Genomic DNA, 16,813 nt, shown 5'->3' with positions numbered 1-16,813 from the left:
ATGATCATTTACCTCTTATTGAGTTTACATATAAGAACAATTACCATTCCAGCATTCAGATGGTCCTTATGAGGCTTTATATGGGCGGAGATGTAGATCGCATAAAGGATTGTTTGATGTTGGGGAAAATCAGTTAATAGGTCCAGACTTGATACAACAAGGGGTTGACAAAGTTAAAGTGATACAAGAAAGATTACTAGCGGCGCAAAGTCGGCAGAAATCCTATGCAGATAATCGACGACGCAAGTTAGAGTTTGAGGTAGGTGACTGGGTTTTCCTGAAGGTTTCGCCTATGAAGAGAGTGATGAGATTTGGCAGAAAGGGTAAGTTGATCCCTCGATACATTGGGCCATATAAAATTATTTGTACAGTGGGTAAGGTGGCATATAAGTTAGAGCTACCTTCTGATTTAGAGTCTGTACATCCGGTATTCCATGTGTCTATGCTCCGCAAGTGTATAGGAGATCCTTCGAGGGTTGTACCGATAGATGATATCCAGGTGACTGAGCAGTTATCATATGAGTAAACCCCAGTGGCTATATTAGATAGACAAGTTCGTCGACTGCGAACTAAGGATGTGGCTTCTGTTAAAGTTCTTTGGAGAAATAATAAAGTTGAAGAAATGACTTGGGAAGCTGAGAAGGACATGAAGGCTAAATATCCCCATTTATTCCCTTCATCTCAGGAGGCTCAGTCTGAGGCATCATCTCCTCAAGGTATTGGTTTCATTTATAGTTATTGTGATTGGTCGTGTGAGGTCATGGTTTTGTATATTTTAGCATGTGTCGCTATGTGGCATTATTTCAGGTTGCTGTGTATAGGTTGGATTGGTATATTTACAGGGGATACTCTGCCGAAATTTTTATAGCCCATGACTTTTATGAACATTCGAGGATGAATGTTTTTTTTTTTGGGGGGGGGGGGGGGGGGGAGGGGGGAGGAAATGTTACACCTCCCGCTTTCGTCACAAGAAAGTCTTTGGCTTATTGGAAGGTTATACCCTAAGTATAGAAACCCACACCCGAATTTTTGGAAATATTAAGTGTCTACCTTGCGTGTACATAAGTATAAGTATGCATTCTTTGCAATACAATAGGATTAGAAGTGAAACAAGTCGAATCGACGCGAACTAGGTGACTCAGGGAATTTAGGCCTCAAAGCACACTGACGATGCAAAGGGACGGCCCGTCAACATGTTGACGCCGGCGTCCTTCACACCCTCAACTTCCAGTAGCCTCTAAATCTCAGATGGAGCAGGGACGGTGCAAGTCGACGGACCGTCGACAAGTTGACGGGCCGTCGACTTGCTCGTCGACCCACAACCACTGGGACTGTTTTGTCCCACCTATAAATATAGAGCCCTCACATTTTATTTCATTATTTTCCACTCCCCAATCAGAGCAAACCCTAGAATATTTCTCCTTTACAATTTCCATCATATTGGAGGAATTCTAGTAAGATCCAAGCCCCGTAAACCCGAGCTTGTGAAGAAGAAGGTTGTTCCTAGGGTTTCATTGAAGTTGTGAAGCTTGGGAAGTTGGATGAAGTTAATCCTTGGAATCTTATACCCCTCAAGGCATTTAAATGATTCCTACCTTTGTATTTAAGTTAATTACTAAGAGTTTTAGTGGTTTTAGGTAAAGAGAAGATAGTTATAAAGGTGGTAAGTTGATGAAGGGTAAGATGGTGATTAGGGGCTGTTTTAAGAGATGATTTGGAATGGATTTGATTATATCTTGATATGTAGGAATTGATATTGTTATGGATGATGTTGTTATCGATGTTTGGATTGGGTTGGAATTGAAGGGTTATTAAGTTTACAAAAGAGATGTTGCCCGAATTGCGTAAAGTTGTAAACTAGATTAAGGTTGGTATATGAGTATGTGCTAGTCTAATAATTGGTACTTGGTCTCGTGTGTAGATTTTTCAAACTCGAGATAGTAGCATAGCTAGCTTAAAAAGCGGATAAGGTATGTTAAGGCTATCCTTTCCTTCATTTTTGGCATGATCTTATGATATGAACAAATAAGCAAGCAACGAGCTTCCATATTACTCTACTCTTAGAAGCACTAGGAGTACTTCAGTCTTTGATGTTCCTATACCCCGTTTATGATAGTTTCTTCTGTTCATGGGTCTTGAGATTTCTTATTTTGATGATGTTAGCCCAAAAGATGTTCATCGGAGATAGTACGACCTTGTGTCACTCCGAGAGTTCTATGTATTCGGTTTATTCATGCATTGCATTCATACATTCATATGCATATTGACTCGTGACCGGAAGGCGTTATATACGCGAATATTATATGTATATGGGGTATGGGGAAAGGGATAGGCGTTATATACGCATTACCACCTGATTAGCTGGTGTACCTTGATGATGATATATGGATTGGGCCGTACATTCCTCGGCACTATTACATTATATATGGATCGGGTCGTACGTTCCTCGGCACTATTATATTATATATGGATCGAGCAGAACGTTCCTCAGCACTATTACATTATATATGGATCAGGCCGTGCGTTCCTCAGCACTATTATATGATATATAGATCGGGCTGAACGTTCTTCAGTACTATGACTTATATATATATACTCCGTTCATGATTCTTATGTTCATGTTACTCTTATGCTTTACATACTCAGTACATTATCCATACTGACTCCTCTATTGCTCGGGGGTTTGTGTTCATGTCCGCAGGTTCAGGTAGACAGATAGGTGGTCCAGCTTAGTAGGACCTCTACCTAGCAGTGGTCAATGCGCTCCATTTGATCCGGAGCTGCAGTCTGTTTTAGTATGCTATTCTTTTGAGATGTATATGTGTATGGGTATGACGGGGCCCTGTCCCGTCCTTTCTACAGCTTTTATTCCAGTAGAGGTCTGTAGACAGTTATATGTATTTGGCAGATGATGTGGCCTTGTCGGCTTCTATTCTTTTGTGTACAGTATATATAGCGACCTAGTCAGCTTGCATTGTTCTTTCCAGTTCACATGTATATATATATATATATATATATATGTGTGTGTGTGTGTGTGTGTGTGTGTGTGTATGTGTGCAGATTGTACAGAGATCATGATGTTCTCCTTTCTTGAGACAGTATAGCCCAAATTGAGTTATTTATGGGTCCTTATTAGATAGTGTTGTCCAGATATGAGCGTAGGCGTGCTTGGTCACTAGAGATCAGGCACTCGTCGCGACATTTAAAACCACAAATTCAAAGGACATTTTAATACATTACAAACATCTTTATATTAGGATTACAAGATTCAAAAGTCTATTTTTATTCCTTAAACTTTGGGCCTAGTCAAAGTCAAACTAAGACACTTAAAATGAGACAGAGGGAATACATGTATAATAAGTAAATTTTTTGATCAAGAGGTATCATCTGAACATAATTAGGCATGGATGATTAACTATCGTTTAGTCGATAAGTAGGAATAGCCATTAAAGGCGTTTCTCTGGATGTTACCATCCCAAAGTGCTCATCAATGTCCAAATCACAAGGCGCCATACTATTTGGTAGCTCCCAATCAAAGCAATGTACCAGTTGTGCCACAAAAAGACGGACAATGATAATTCCCAACTGTATTCCAGGGCAGCTTCTTCTACCAAAGCTAAATGGTAAAAGTTGGAAGGCTCAGGCCAAATACTTGGATCTCTCTGAACAGCATAAAAGTTTATCACGATCCGAGATCCCTTTTGTATGTGAAAGCTATCGACTACACAATCTTCCATGGCTTCGTGAGGCACTAGTGGCACTACGGAATGTAGCTTCATGCCCTCTGTTACAACCATGTCCAAGTACTTCAAATTCTCCAAGTCTGATTCTTTTAAACCATTCTTTCAAAGCCTACCACGACTTCGAGTTCTTTTTGGAGTTTCTTCATCACATGAGGGTGCCTAGAAGCTCTGTCAGTATCCATTCTACAGTTGTTGCTGAAGTATCCATTGCTGCAACAAGCATGTCCTGTTATAGAAAAAGGAAACGGGGAAAATTAGTACGAACAAATCGTATCGTATGATGAGCTTATAATAATATATAGAAGTATAAATTAACGGGATGAAATAACATACGATGAGGATAGCTTTTATATGGCTACAGTCAAACTGAAATTCAACTTCTCCTGATTGCATAATGTCCAACATGGTGTCCACAAAGTCTTTGGATTTCTTCTGGTCATGAGACTGGACATGTTCATCAATAATCTTCTCAAGAAACTCATCTAACACCTTCGAAAGATCCTTGAGCTGGCGAGTGAGTCCCTGGAGATCAATTACACCAAAGTAGGGGAAAAATCTCCAAGATTGGGTGTTGCAACTAAATGATTAACATCTTGAACAACAGCTTTGAATCCCTTCTTGTCCAAATCTTCATCCATGTACTTCTTCCCAAACACCATCAAGCAAGTCAAGTCAGCATTCAAGGATGCAACCTTTGCGCTAAGATCAACAACAAGGCGATCATGAGCTTCATTTTAAGTGATTTGATCATAAGCTCAACTTCTTGCCATCTCATGGATTGAAATGAATTGATCTTTTGATTAGTCAAAAGGTGAAGAGTGCATAATTTGCGCATGTTGCGCCAATAAGGCCCATACTTTGCAAATATTAGATTCTTCTGGCCATAAGCCAAATATTGACATGCCTCGTTATGAGGCCTGCGAGCAAAGATATGATCATATGTCTTGAGGACTTTTTCGACTGCATCAGCAGATGAGGCAACAATTGTTGGTACTAGTCCTAATCGCATATACATAATCGGACCATATTTCTTGGCTAGTTTTTGTAAATCTTGGTGTGGATTTTTCCCTAACAAATGAAGATGTCCTAAAATGGGAAGCCCCCTTGGACCTGGGGGAAACTTTTTTCTCTTCTGGACATTTAACAGCTCATACAAGGCATACACAATAGAAGCTACTACTAGTGTTGCAAATATTAAAGCCATGGTTAATATGACTTCCCTAGCTTCTAACCTCTAATGGAATAGTATATAAATGTTTTAGAAGGGTAAAGACTAACTGAATAATATGATGGCAACCAACGTATATAGAAAAAATCAAATAGAAAGGGAAAGAAATTAAAAAGTCAAAACTAATTTCTGATGCATTATTAGATGAAATCGACGTGTACAATAAACATTGAAAGGTATGGAGTATTCATTTTGATTGGGCTTTGTTCGTTTTGTTCTTTTGTAAATAAGATAATCTTTTATAAAACATTTAAAAAGTGGCAGAATGGTCAGAAATTCATCCCATTAGTCAATTTTATACGAAGTTCTAATTGAAAATTATGCATCTCAAATTGACTGGAATCCTTACAGAGGGTACATTGTCAAGCTTGGGGACTAATTGCTGATTGTCTTGTCTTAAACTTAATGAACGAAGGGACAACTTTCAATTTCAAGTTTTTAGATTTCAAAACCTTATCATCTTGTTTTTACTTTCCAATTATAGCTTTAATTATAAGTGTCCTGTTGTTACGGCTATGACAAGCATGGTAGGGTTCGATCGCTTGGTGCGTGTTCAATGTTATGTGAATGCTAGTCACGTATCCCAGCAGTTTTTGGTATATTAGTTTAAGCCTACAAGATTTAAAAATATTTTTTATTTTCTTAGACCCCATGCCGAGTCAAACAAGACAAACCAATTGAAACGGAGGGAGTGCTTCCAATTAATCTTGCTTCCCTATCTTTCTGAACTGTTTAACATTTGGTTTGTGATCCTTTTTGTGGTTTAAACAGTCATAGTAATATAATTCTAAGAACACACCTCCCATGTGAAGAAGAAACTCCAGAAAGAGTGTCGGAGAATAATTGGACCTGGAAAAGTTTGCATAGCCATGTTAATTAGGGAAGCTTTCGGGCAGCATTCTGCAGTCTCATAAGTTAATTGCCATTCTTTAAATTTTATTCATTCTTGATGCTTTTTTATGTACAGTTAACTTGATTGCTGTATTCCTTTTTTTATCTTTTTGTATATTTACTAGTTTTTGGACACGTGTGTTACACGTGTGACGTGTGACCATATCACTCAGTATTGACTTTATAAAATGACATGGGAATGTATAATTCTAATGAATTAGTTTGCGCTTCGCGCGATTATAAAACTCTTGAAATAACTTCTTAAAGCTCGAATGTTAAAAATGTCTAAATCTTTTTTAGTCCTCAAATTCAAATTGACTAGATTTTAAGTTCCAAGCTATTTTATTATTGTTACTTAATTTTATTCCTTTCTTTAATTTTTTATCAGCTGCGGATTCTTAATCATTCAGAAATATTTGAATTTTCTATAATAATTTAAAAGGTGAAATTATAATTTATATCTTCGCTTAATGAATCATGAAAGAAAGAGATAAACTGCAAAAGAATTAATCTCTTTAATGTTGATATGTTTTATAAACATAATTTTCATTTATTTATATTAAGTATTTATCTAACTGTTGATCTCTACTTTTTAAGAGTTACATTATAAATCTTTCTTTTTAAAAGATTTTAGAAAAAGGCATCAATGACGACTTCTACTACAAAAATAATAAGGAAAGGAAAAAACGTGCAAACGGAATTTTTTTGGGTCCATTTCTGCCTATTTGTTTTTTCTTGTTATTTCTTTTCATTTTTGTTTCTTCTCTTTCTTTCTTACTTCCTTGCCCATTTATTTTAAGAAAAAATATCTACCCTTTCTTCTCTTGTCGCTTCAGAACATCATACTCTTTATAGCAACCACTCCTCTCTAAAGCTACTCCTTTTCTGTCCTCAAAATCATGAAGCCGATACTAAAAAAAATCGTATACTGCTAATTTCTTTTTAAAAAATCCTAGGAATTCAACACAGGACATAAATAATATAGGGAGAGATTCAAAATACAATGAAATTTTTAAATTTCGATTTCATTGAGTATTCTTTTTCAAAAAATTGAGATATTTATCATTTACTAATTCTTTTTCATTGAAATTATATAAAATTATTTGGTAAAATTTATTCTAAAATAACATCTTCACTTACTATTGTTGATATATTTTGTAATCTTAGCAGCTAACAGCTAAGCAACACTAGCATGCTATACTATCTATAAAACTACAAGATAGAGGAATTAGAAGACAGTTTATATTTTTTTAAAATCGACAATTGACACTCAAAACTCTAATACTTGGAAAAACCTACTTTGGATTAAAAAAGTTCATTTACATTGGAGATCAAAGTAGGAAGAAGAAGAGCATAACATAGATAGAAAATCATATCAATCTGTCAAACACAAAATATCAACATCTTATCAAACAAAATAGGTAAAATTGCACCCACATGTAGCCCTATTAGTCACTTATTTTCGGTTTGCCAAAAATTACAACCTTGTATCAAAAGCAACAATATAATATATTATTAAAAAATTATAAAAGTAAAAAAGAAAACAGAAACAATAAATTGAGAGGAACTAATCCGGCTGGTTACACGGATTAGTTCTAGTGAAATGACAAATACGGCTGGTTACACGTACGGTGGATAAAGAATTTACTTTTGGCTGCTATAGGTATTTGCTATGTCTATAACTATTGTGATAGATAATGAATGTCTTAAAAATAGGTAGTAATGTTAGGTAACCAAAGGTTTAAAACTGAAATTTTAAAGGGCCCATTTATGGGTTATTTAACATTTTTTTGCGCGGATTGCCCTTCTTTTGGGGTGGTCTTTAAATTTTGCCCCTCATATTTGTGGTCTTTAAATTATGCCCCTCATATTGCTGGTCTTTAATTTTTGCCCTTCGCGTTGCAACCCTGAACGTTCACGCAGAAATCATGAGGTACTGAGTTCGAACCCCCGCTCAAGCATAAATTAAAATAGAAAGGGAAAGAAATTAAAAAGTCAAAACTAATTTCTGATGCATTATTAGATGAAATCGACGTGTACAATAAACATTGAAAGGTATGGAGTATTCATTTTGATTGGGCTTTGTTCGTTTTGTTCTTTTGTAAATAAGATAATCTTTTATAAAACATTTAAAAAGTGGCAGAATGGTCAGAAATTCATCCCCTTAGTCAATTTTATACGAAGTTCTAATTGAAAATTATGCATCTCAAATTGACTGGAATCCTTACAGAGGGTACATTGTCAAGCTTGGGGACTAATTGCTGATTGTCTTGTCTTAAACTTAATGAACGAAGGGACAACTTTCAATTTCAAGTTTTTAGATTTCAAAACCTTATCATCTTGTTTTTACTTTCCAATTATAGCTTTAATTATAAGTGTCCTGTTGTTACGGCTATGACAAGCATGGTAGGGTTCGATCGCTTGGTGCGTGTTCAATGTTATGTGAATGCTAGTCACGTATCCCAGCAGTTTTTGGTATATTAGTTTAAGCCTACAAGATTTAAAAATATTTTTTATTTTCTTAGACCCCATGCCGAGTCAAACAAGACAAACCAATTGAAACGGAGGGAGTGCTTCCAATTAATCTTGCTTCCCTATCTTTCTGAACTGTTTAACATTTGGTTTGTGATCCTTTTTGTGGTTTAAACAGTCATAGTAATATAATTCTAAGAACACACCTCCCATGTGAAGAAGAAACTCCAGAAAGAGTGTCGGAGAATAATTGGACCTGGAAAAGTTTGCATAGCCATGTTAATTAGGGAAGCTTTCGGGCAGCATTCTGCAGTCTCATAAGTTAATTGCCATTCTTTAAATTTTATTCATTCTTGATGCTTTTTTATGTACAGTTAACTTGATTGCTGTATTCCTTTTTTTATCTTTTTGTATATTTACTAGTTTTTGGACACGTGTGTTACACGTGTGACGTGTGACCATATCACTCAGTATTGACTTTATAAAATGACATGGGAATGTATAATTCTAATGAATTAGTTTGCGCTTCGCGCGATTATAAAACTCTTGAAATAACTTCTTAAAGCTCGAATGTTAAAAATGTCTAAATCTTTTTTAGTCCTCAAATTCAAATTGACTAGATTTTAAGTTCCAAGCTATTTTATTATTGTTACTTAATTTTATTCCTTTCTTTAATTTTTTATCAGCTGCGGATTCTTAATCATTCAGAAATATTTGAATTTTCTATAATAATTTAAAAGGTGAAATTATAATTTATATCTTCGCTTAATGAATCATGAAAGAAAGAGATAAACTGCAAAAGAATTAATCTCTTTAATGTTGATATGTTTTATAAACATAATTTTCATTTATTTATATTAAGTATTTATCTAACTGTTGATCTCTACTTTTTAAGAGTTACATTATAAATCTTTCTTTTTAAAAGATTTTAGAAAAAGGCATCAATGACGACTTCTACTACAAAAATAATAAGGAAAGGAAAAAACGTGCAAACGGAATTTTTTTGGGTCCATTTCTGCCTATTTGTTTTTTCTTGTTATTTCTTTTCATTTTTGTTTCTTCTCTTTCTTTCTTACTTCCTTGCCCATTTATTTTAAGAAAAAATATCTACCCTTTCTTCTCTTGTCGCTTCAGAACATCATACTCTTTATAGCAACCACTCCTCTCTAAAGCTACTCCTTTTCTGTCCTCAAAATCATGAAGCCGATACTAAAAAAAATCGTATACTGCTAATTTCTTTTTAAAAAATCCTAGGAATTCAACACAGGACATAAATAATATAGGGAGAGATTCAAAATACAATGAAATTTTTAAATTTCGATTTCATTGAGTATTCTTTTTCAAAAAATTGAGATATTTATCATTTACTAATTCTTTTTCATTGAAATTATATAAAATTATTTGGTAAAATTTATTCTAAAATAACATCTTCACTTACTATTGTTGATATATTTTGTAATCTTAGCAGCTAACAGCTAAGCAACACTAGCATGCTATACTATCTATAAAACTACAAGATAGAGGAATTAGAAGACAGTTTATATTTTTTTAAAATCGACAATTGACACTCAAAACTCTAATACTTGGAAAAACCTACTTTGGATTAAAAAAGTTCATTTACATTGGAGATCAAAGTAGGAAGAAGAAGAGCATAACATAGATAGAAAATCATATCAATCTGTCAAACACAAAATATCAACATCTTATCAAACAAAATAGGTAAAATTGCACCCACATGTAGCCCTATTAGTCACTTATTTTCGGTTTGCCAAAAATTACAACCTTGTATCAAAAGCAACAATATAATATATTATTAAAAAATTATAAAAGTAAAAAAGAAAACAGAAACAATAAATTGAGAGGAACTAATCCGGCTGGTTACACGGATTAGTTCTAGTGAAATGACAAATACGGCTGGTTACACGTACGGTGGATAAAGAATTTACTTTTGGCTGCTATAGGTATTTGCTATGTCTATAACTATTGTGATAGATAATGAATGTCTTAAAAATAGGTAGTAATGTTAGGTAACCAAAGGTTTAAAACTGAAATTTTAAAGGGCCCATTTATGGGTTATTTAACATTTTTTTGCGCGGATTGCCCTTCTTTTGGGGTGGTCTTTAAATTTTGCCCCTCATATTTGTGGTCTTTAAATTATGCCCCTCATATTGCTGGTCTTTAATTTTTGCCCTTCGCGTTGCAACCCTGAACGTTCACGCAGAAATCATGAGGTACTGAGTTCGAACCCCCGCTCAAGCATAAATTAAAATAGAAAGGGAAAGAAATTAAAAAGTCAAAACTAATTTCTGATGCATTATTAGATGAAATCGACGTGTACAATAAACATTGAAAGGTATGGAGTATTCATTTTGATTGGGCTTTGTTCGTTTTGTTCTTTTGTAAATAAGATAATCTTTTATAAAACATTTAAAAAGTGGCAGAATGGTCAGAAATTCATCCCCTTAGTCAATTTTATACGAAGTTCTAATTGAAAATTATGCATCTCAAATTGACTGGAATCCTTACAGAGGGTACATTGTCAAGCTTGGGGACTAATTGCTGATTGTCTTGTCTTAAACTTAATGAACGAAGGGACAACTTTCAATTTCAAGTTTTTAGATTTCAAAACCTTATCATCTTGTTTTTACTTTCCAATTATAGCTTTAATTATAAGTGTCCTGTTGTTACGGCTATGACAAGCATGGTAGGGTTCGATCGCTTGGTGCGTGTTCAATGTTATGTGAATGCTAGTCACGTATCCCAGCAGTTTTTGGTATATTAGTTTAAGCCTACAAGATTTAAAAATATTTTTTATTTTCTTAGACCCCATGCCGAGTCAAACAAGACAAACCAATTGAAACGGAGGGAGTGCTTCCAATTAATCTTGCTTCCCTATCTTTCTGAACTGTTTAACATTTGGTTTGTGATCCTTTTTGTGGTTTAAACAGTCATAGTAATATAATTCTAAGAACACACCTCCCATGTGAAGAAGAAACTCCAGAAAGAGTGTCGGAGAATAATTGGACCTGGAAAAGTTTGCATAGCCATGTTAATTAGGGAAGCTTTCGGGCAGCATTCTGCAGTCTCATAAGTTAATTGCCATTCTTTAAATTTTATTCATTCTTGATGCTTTTTTATGTACAGTTAACTTGATTGCTGTATTCCTTTTTTTATCTTTTTGTATATTTACTAGTTTTTGGACACGTGTGTTACACGTGTGACGTGTGACCATATCACTCAGTATTGACTTTATAAAATGACATGGGAATGTATAATTCTAATGAATTAGTTTGCGCTTCGCGCGATTATAAAACTCTTGAAATAACTTCTTAAAGCTCGAATGTTAAAAATGTCTAAATCTTTTTTAGTCCTCAAATTCAAATTGACTAGATTTTAAGTTCCAAGCTATTTTATTATTGTTACTTAATTTTATTCCTTTCTTTAATTTTTTATCAGCTGCGGATTCTTAATCATTCAGAAATATTTGAATTTTCTATAATAATTTAAAAGGTGAAATTATAATTTATATCTTCGCTTAATGAATCATGAAAGAAAGAGATAAACTGCAAAAGAATTAATCTCTTTAATGTTGATATGTTTTATAAACATAATTTTCATTTATTTATATTAAGTATTTATCTAACTGTTGATCTCTACTTTTTAAGAGTTACATTATAAATCTTTCTTTTTAAAAGATTTTAGAAAAAGGCATCAATGACGACTTCTACTACAAAAATAATAAGGAAAGGAAAAAACGTGCAAACGGAATTTTTTTGGGTCCATTTCTGCCTATTTGTTTTTTCTTGTTATTTCTTTTCATTTTTGTTTCTTCTCTTTCTTTCTTACTTCCTTGCCCATTTATTTTAAGAAAAAATATCTACCCTTTCTTCTCTTGTCGCTTCAGAACATCATACTCTTTATAGCAACCACTCCTCTCTAAAGCTACTCCTTTTCTGTCCTCAAAATCATGAAGCCGATACTAAAAAAAATCGTATACTGCTAATTTCTTTTTAAAAAATCCTAGGAATTCAACACAGGACATAAATAATATAGGGAGAGATTCAAAATACAATGAAATTTTTAAATTTCGATTTCATTGAGTATTCTTTTTCAAAAAATTGAGATATTTATCATTTACTAATTCTTTTTCATTGAAATTATATAAAATTATTTGGTAAAATTTATTCTAAAATAACATCTTCACTTACTATTGTTGATATATTTTGTAATCTTAGCAGCTAACAGCTAAGCAACACTAGCATGCTATACTATCTATAAAACTACAAGATAGAGGAATTAGAAGACAGTTTATATTTTTTTAAAATCGACAATTGACACTCAAAACTCTAATACTTGGAAAAACCTACTTTGGATTAAAAAAGTTCATTTACATTGGAGATCAAAGTAGGAAGAAGAAGAGCATAACATAGATAGAAAATCATATCAATCTGTCAAACACAAAATATCAACATCTTATCAAACAAAATAGGTAAAATTGCACCCACATGTAGCCCTATTAGTCACTTATTTTCGGTTTGCCAAAAATTACAACCTTGTATCAAAAGCAACAATATAATATATTATTAAAAAATTATAAAAGTAAAAAAGAAAACAGAAACAATAAATTGAGAGGAACTAATCCGGCTGGTTACACGGATTAGTTCTAGTGAAATGACAAATACGGCTGGTTACACGTACGGTGGATAAAGAATTTACTTTTGGCTGCTATAGGTATTTGCTATGTCTATAACTATTGTGATAGATAATGAATGTCTTAAAAATAGGTAGTAATGTTAGGTAACCAAAGGTTTAAAACTGAAATTTTAAAGGGCCCATTTATGGGTTATTTAACATTTTTTTGCGCGGATTGCCCTTCTTTTGGGGTGGTCTTTAAATTTTGCCCCTCATATTTGTGGTCTTTAAATTATGCCCCTCATATTGCTGGTCTTTAATTTTTGCCCTTCGCGTTGCAACCCTGAACGTTCACGCAGAAATCATGAGGTACTGAGTTCGAACCCCCGCTCAAGCATAAATTAGAAAAAAAAAATTGCAAGGCAAAGTTTGGGTCGCGTGTATGCCGGACCCGGCATACACTTGTTAAGGAATTACCAAATTTATGCCGGACCCGGCATACTTATGCCAAGTATGCCCATAAGGCATAAGTATGCCGGGTCCGACATAACTTTGGTAATTCCTTAACAAGTTTATGCCGGTGGGGGCATACTTATGGGCAAACTTTTATGCCGGACCCAGCATAAACTTGTGAAGGAATTACCAAAGTTATGTCGGACCCGGCATACTCATGCCAAGTCTGCCCATAAGGCATAAGTATGTCGGGTCCGGCATAACTTTGGTAATTCCTTCACAAGTTTATGCCGGTGGGGGCATAGCGAAATTTAAACTCTGTCTTGCGATTTTTAAAAAAAAAATTGACTGTGTGGGGGTTTGAACCTGGAACCCATGAGTTTTAACCGAAGGGCAAAATTTAAAAATTTCAAATTTGAAGGGCAAAATTTAAAGACCACCCCAAAAGAAGGGCAATTCTGCGAATTGCCCGTTATTTAAGAGCAATAATTATCTTGAATTGAATGGATGAATTGTGTGCGCAACGTGAGAGAGTTATGGAAATAAAATTTTAGTCTTTAACACGGCATAAGGATAATTAAGAGAGTTAAGGAGTGGCTTTGAGTTTTTTTTTTTTTCAAAAAAAAAAAAAATTAACATAGCACATAAATGAGGAAAAAATAGAGAAAAAACCAAAAAAATGAGAAAAAAGATAAATGTGATTCTAGGTCATAAAAAGGTGTCACATCACCTTATCTATGTGCCTAGCTTTATATATATATATATAGGGCAAAAGTCATAGATAGCCCCCTAAACTTTGCCACATTTTCCTCTGGACTACCTAAACTAAGGGTTGTACCTATTGGGTACCTAAACCAGTCTAAATTGATCCTATTGGATACCTTTTGCCTATGTGGCGCATCAATTGATTCCACTTTTTCTTGGGCGCGTGGACAGTCCTTTCATCCTTAATTTTTTTATTTTTTTGGTTAAAAAATTTTGCCTCTTTTAAATAAAATTTAATAGATAAATTAATAAAAAATTAACCCACCTGCCCAACCCCCACCCCTGCCTGTCTGACCCCACCCCACCCCTTCCTTTTTTTCCCGTCTGTCTCCACTGTGAACTGAAACGTTCAGTTCTCTCCATCTTCTTCTTCCTTTTTTTTTTTTCTCTTCTTCCTCTTCATTATAACAATTCATTTCTTTTAATTATTTATATAAAATTAATTTGTGAATTGGATGTTATTTCTTACCATCATTTTTTTTGTCCTTTTTAGATCTGAAAAGTAACATTACCATCTTGTTCACCGGAAAAAATGGAGATTTACCATTACTATGACTCTTTTTTTTCATCTCACCTTTCATTAATGGTTGGTGGGTCTTATGAAGATATTGATAGACCTAAATAAGAGAAGAAAAAGGAAATAAATTATTGGTGGGGTGGGGAGACGGCGGTTGGGCGTGGTGGTGCGGCAGCCAGTGGTGGGGGAGCGGCGGTTGGTTGCAGTTCGGGGAGGGGGGGTTGTATAATTTATTTTTTAATTATTATGATGGACCCCCCCCCCCCCCCACCGCCACGTGTCATGTTTTCATTTGGCAAAGTTGCCACGTCACGGAGAGTGTAACACACTCTCCTAATTTTACTGATTATTGTGAAAAAGGTACCCAATAGGATTGAATTTGGACTGGTCTAGGTACTCAATAGGTACAACCCTCGGTTTAGGTATCTCAAAGGAAAATGTGGCAAAGTTTAGGGGGCTATCTATGACTTTTGCCTATATATAGATATAGATTATATTATGTGTGTAATGAACAATTAAAATTGAAAGGGGAAGAGTGCAAGCTCAGATTGATGAATAGTCACTAAATATCAAATGACTTGATTGCTTAGCACAAAAATTATTACATATCATTTGCACCTGTAAATTCGAGCAATTAAGTTTAGTTATGGAGTATATCCAAAAACAATATAATGGTAATACAAAAGTGCTTTTCTGCGATGTAATATGAATGAGATACATTTTAAATTTTCTTATTGAAATAGCGAACAACTTCAGCTGACAATAGGTATAATTATACATACTAATGTAAAATAACTGTAATTATAAAAGGTCAGAACTGTTAGTTTCATGATAGAGTGCTTCAAGTAATATGCTAGAAAGATAAAAGCACCAAATTTAGCTTCAATAGCAATGGTCAATCTAACAGGCTAACACCAGGCCAAGAAATAGAGCACAAAAATCAAATGAAGTTTGATTTGAGAGAAAACGGCCTTTAGGATTATTGATATGGTACCTTCATTGTTTTAACTTTTTCATTGTGCTTTTCTTACCCTTTGTTTGGATGGTTGTTTCCCGTGGTTCATTAATGTACAGTATGGTATGGTACAATATGGTGTTGTATTGTGTTGTACTGTATTAATGAATACAATGTTTGGATAGACTGTATCGTTTGTTGTCGTTTAATAACATTTGTATTGTGTGGTTTGACTGTATGGTACTGTATAATAACTTGTAAGTTTACTAAAATACCCTTAACTCTTAATTAGAAATTAATTTTTATCTATTAATAAAACTCAGGTAAAAAATAAAATAGGAACTTTAAAAAATAATTAGGTAGTGGGTGGGGATGGTGGAGGGGTGGGTGGTTGTGGGTTGAGAGTGGGGGTAGTTGGTGGTAGGGTGGGAGTGAGTGGTTGTGGGGGTGGGGTTGGGTGGTGGTGAGGGGTAGTGGAGGGGTGGGTGGTGTAATGTGGGGGTGAGTTGTTGTGGGGTGGGGTTGGGCGGTGGTGAGGGGTAGTGCGTGGTGGTTAGGGTGGTGGGGGTGGGTGGCAGAAGAGTGGGGTAGTTGGGGTGAGGGTAGGTGGTAGGGTGGGGTGGGGGTGAGTGGTAGGGTGGGGCAGGGGTGGGGGTGAGTGGTATGGTGGGGGTGGGGAGGGTGGTGGAGGGTGGGGTATAATGAAGAAATGAAATACATAACCACGGAAAAACCATCAAATCGGTGATTTAAAAAATTAAGATTTTTCATGGTTATATAATCATGGAATGAATCACGGGTTTACAATACCATACCACATAATTTTAAGAACAATGGAAACAAACATTATTTCATAGAAAACCATACATTAATGAACCACGGGAAATCACCATCCAAACAGGGGGTTAGAATAAGCATCAAATATTACAGAATCCCAAAACACAATAGAGTTAGATTTGAAATTAATTGCTATGCCTTCTATTCAAAATAAGTTAGTTTCAGAAATGGATACCCAATGTATTTCCAAACCCAAAATACTTTTTAAGTTTATGATGACGGGAATATCTTTTTAATGGGATACTGCCAAAGTTTTCCAACAAATGCACAATAAGGTCTAAAACGATGTGTCAAAATTTACATGAAGCTCCTCTGTAATT

General features: G+C 34.7%; 1 pseudogene; it reads right to left on the bottom strand.

The window, feature by feature from the left end:
* Nucleotides 1-3,237: 3,237 nt before the first annotated feature.
* On the bottom strand, nt 3,238-5,099 carry LOC132602457 (cytochrome P450 71AU50-like; annotated as a pseudogene).
* Between the last annotated feature and the right edge of the window lie 11,714 nt (nt 5,100-16,813).

The sequence above is a fragment of the Lycium barbarum genome, chromosome 7, assembly GCF_019175385.1.
Source record: "Lycium barbarum isolate Lr01 chromosome 7, ASM1917538v2, whole genome shotgun sequence".
NCBI lineage: Eukaryota > Viridiplantae > Streptophyta > Magnoliopsida > Solanales > Solanaceae > Lycium > Lycium barbarum.
The sequence above is the reverse complement of the archived record's forward strand: the minus strand, read 5'-3'. Positions and strand labels throughout refer to the sequence as shown.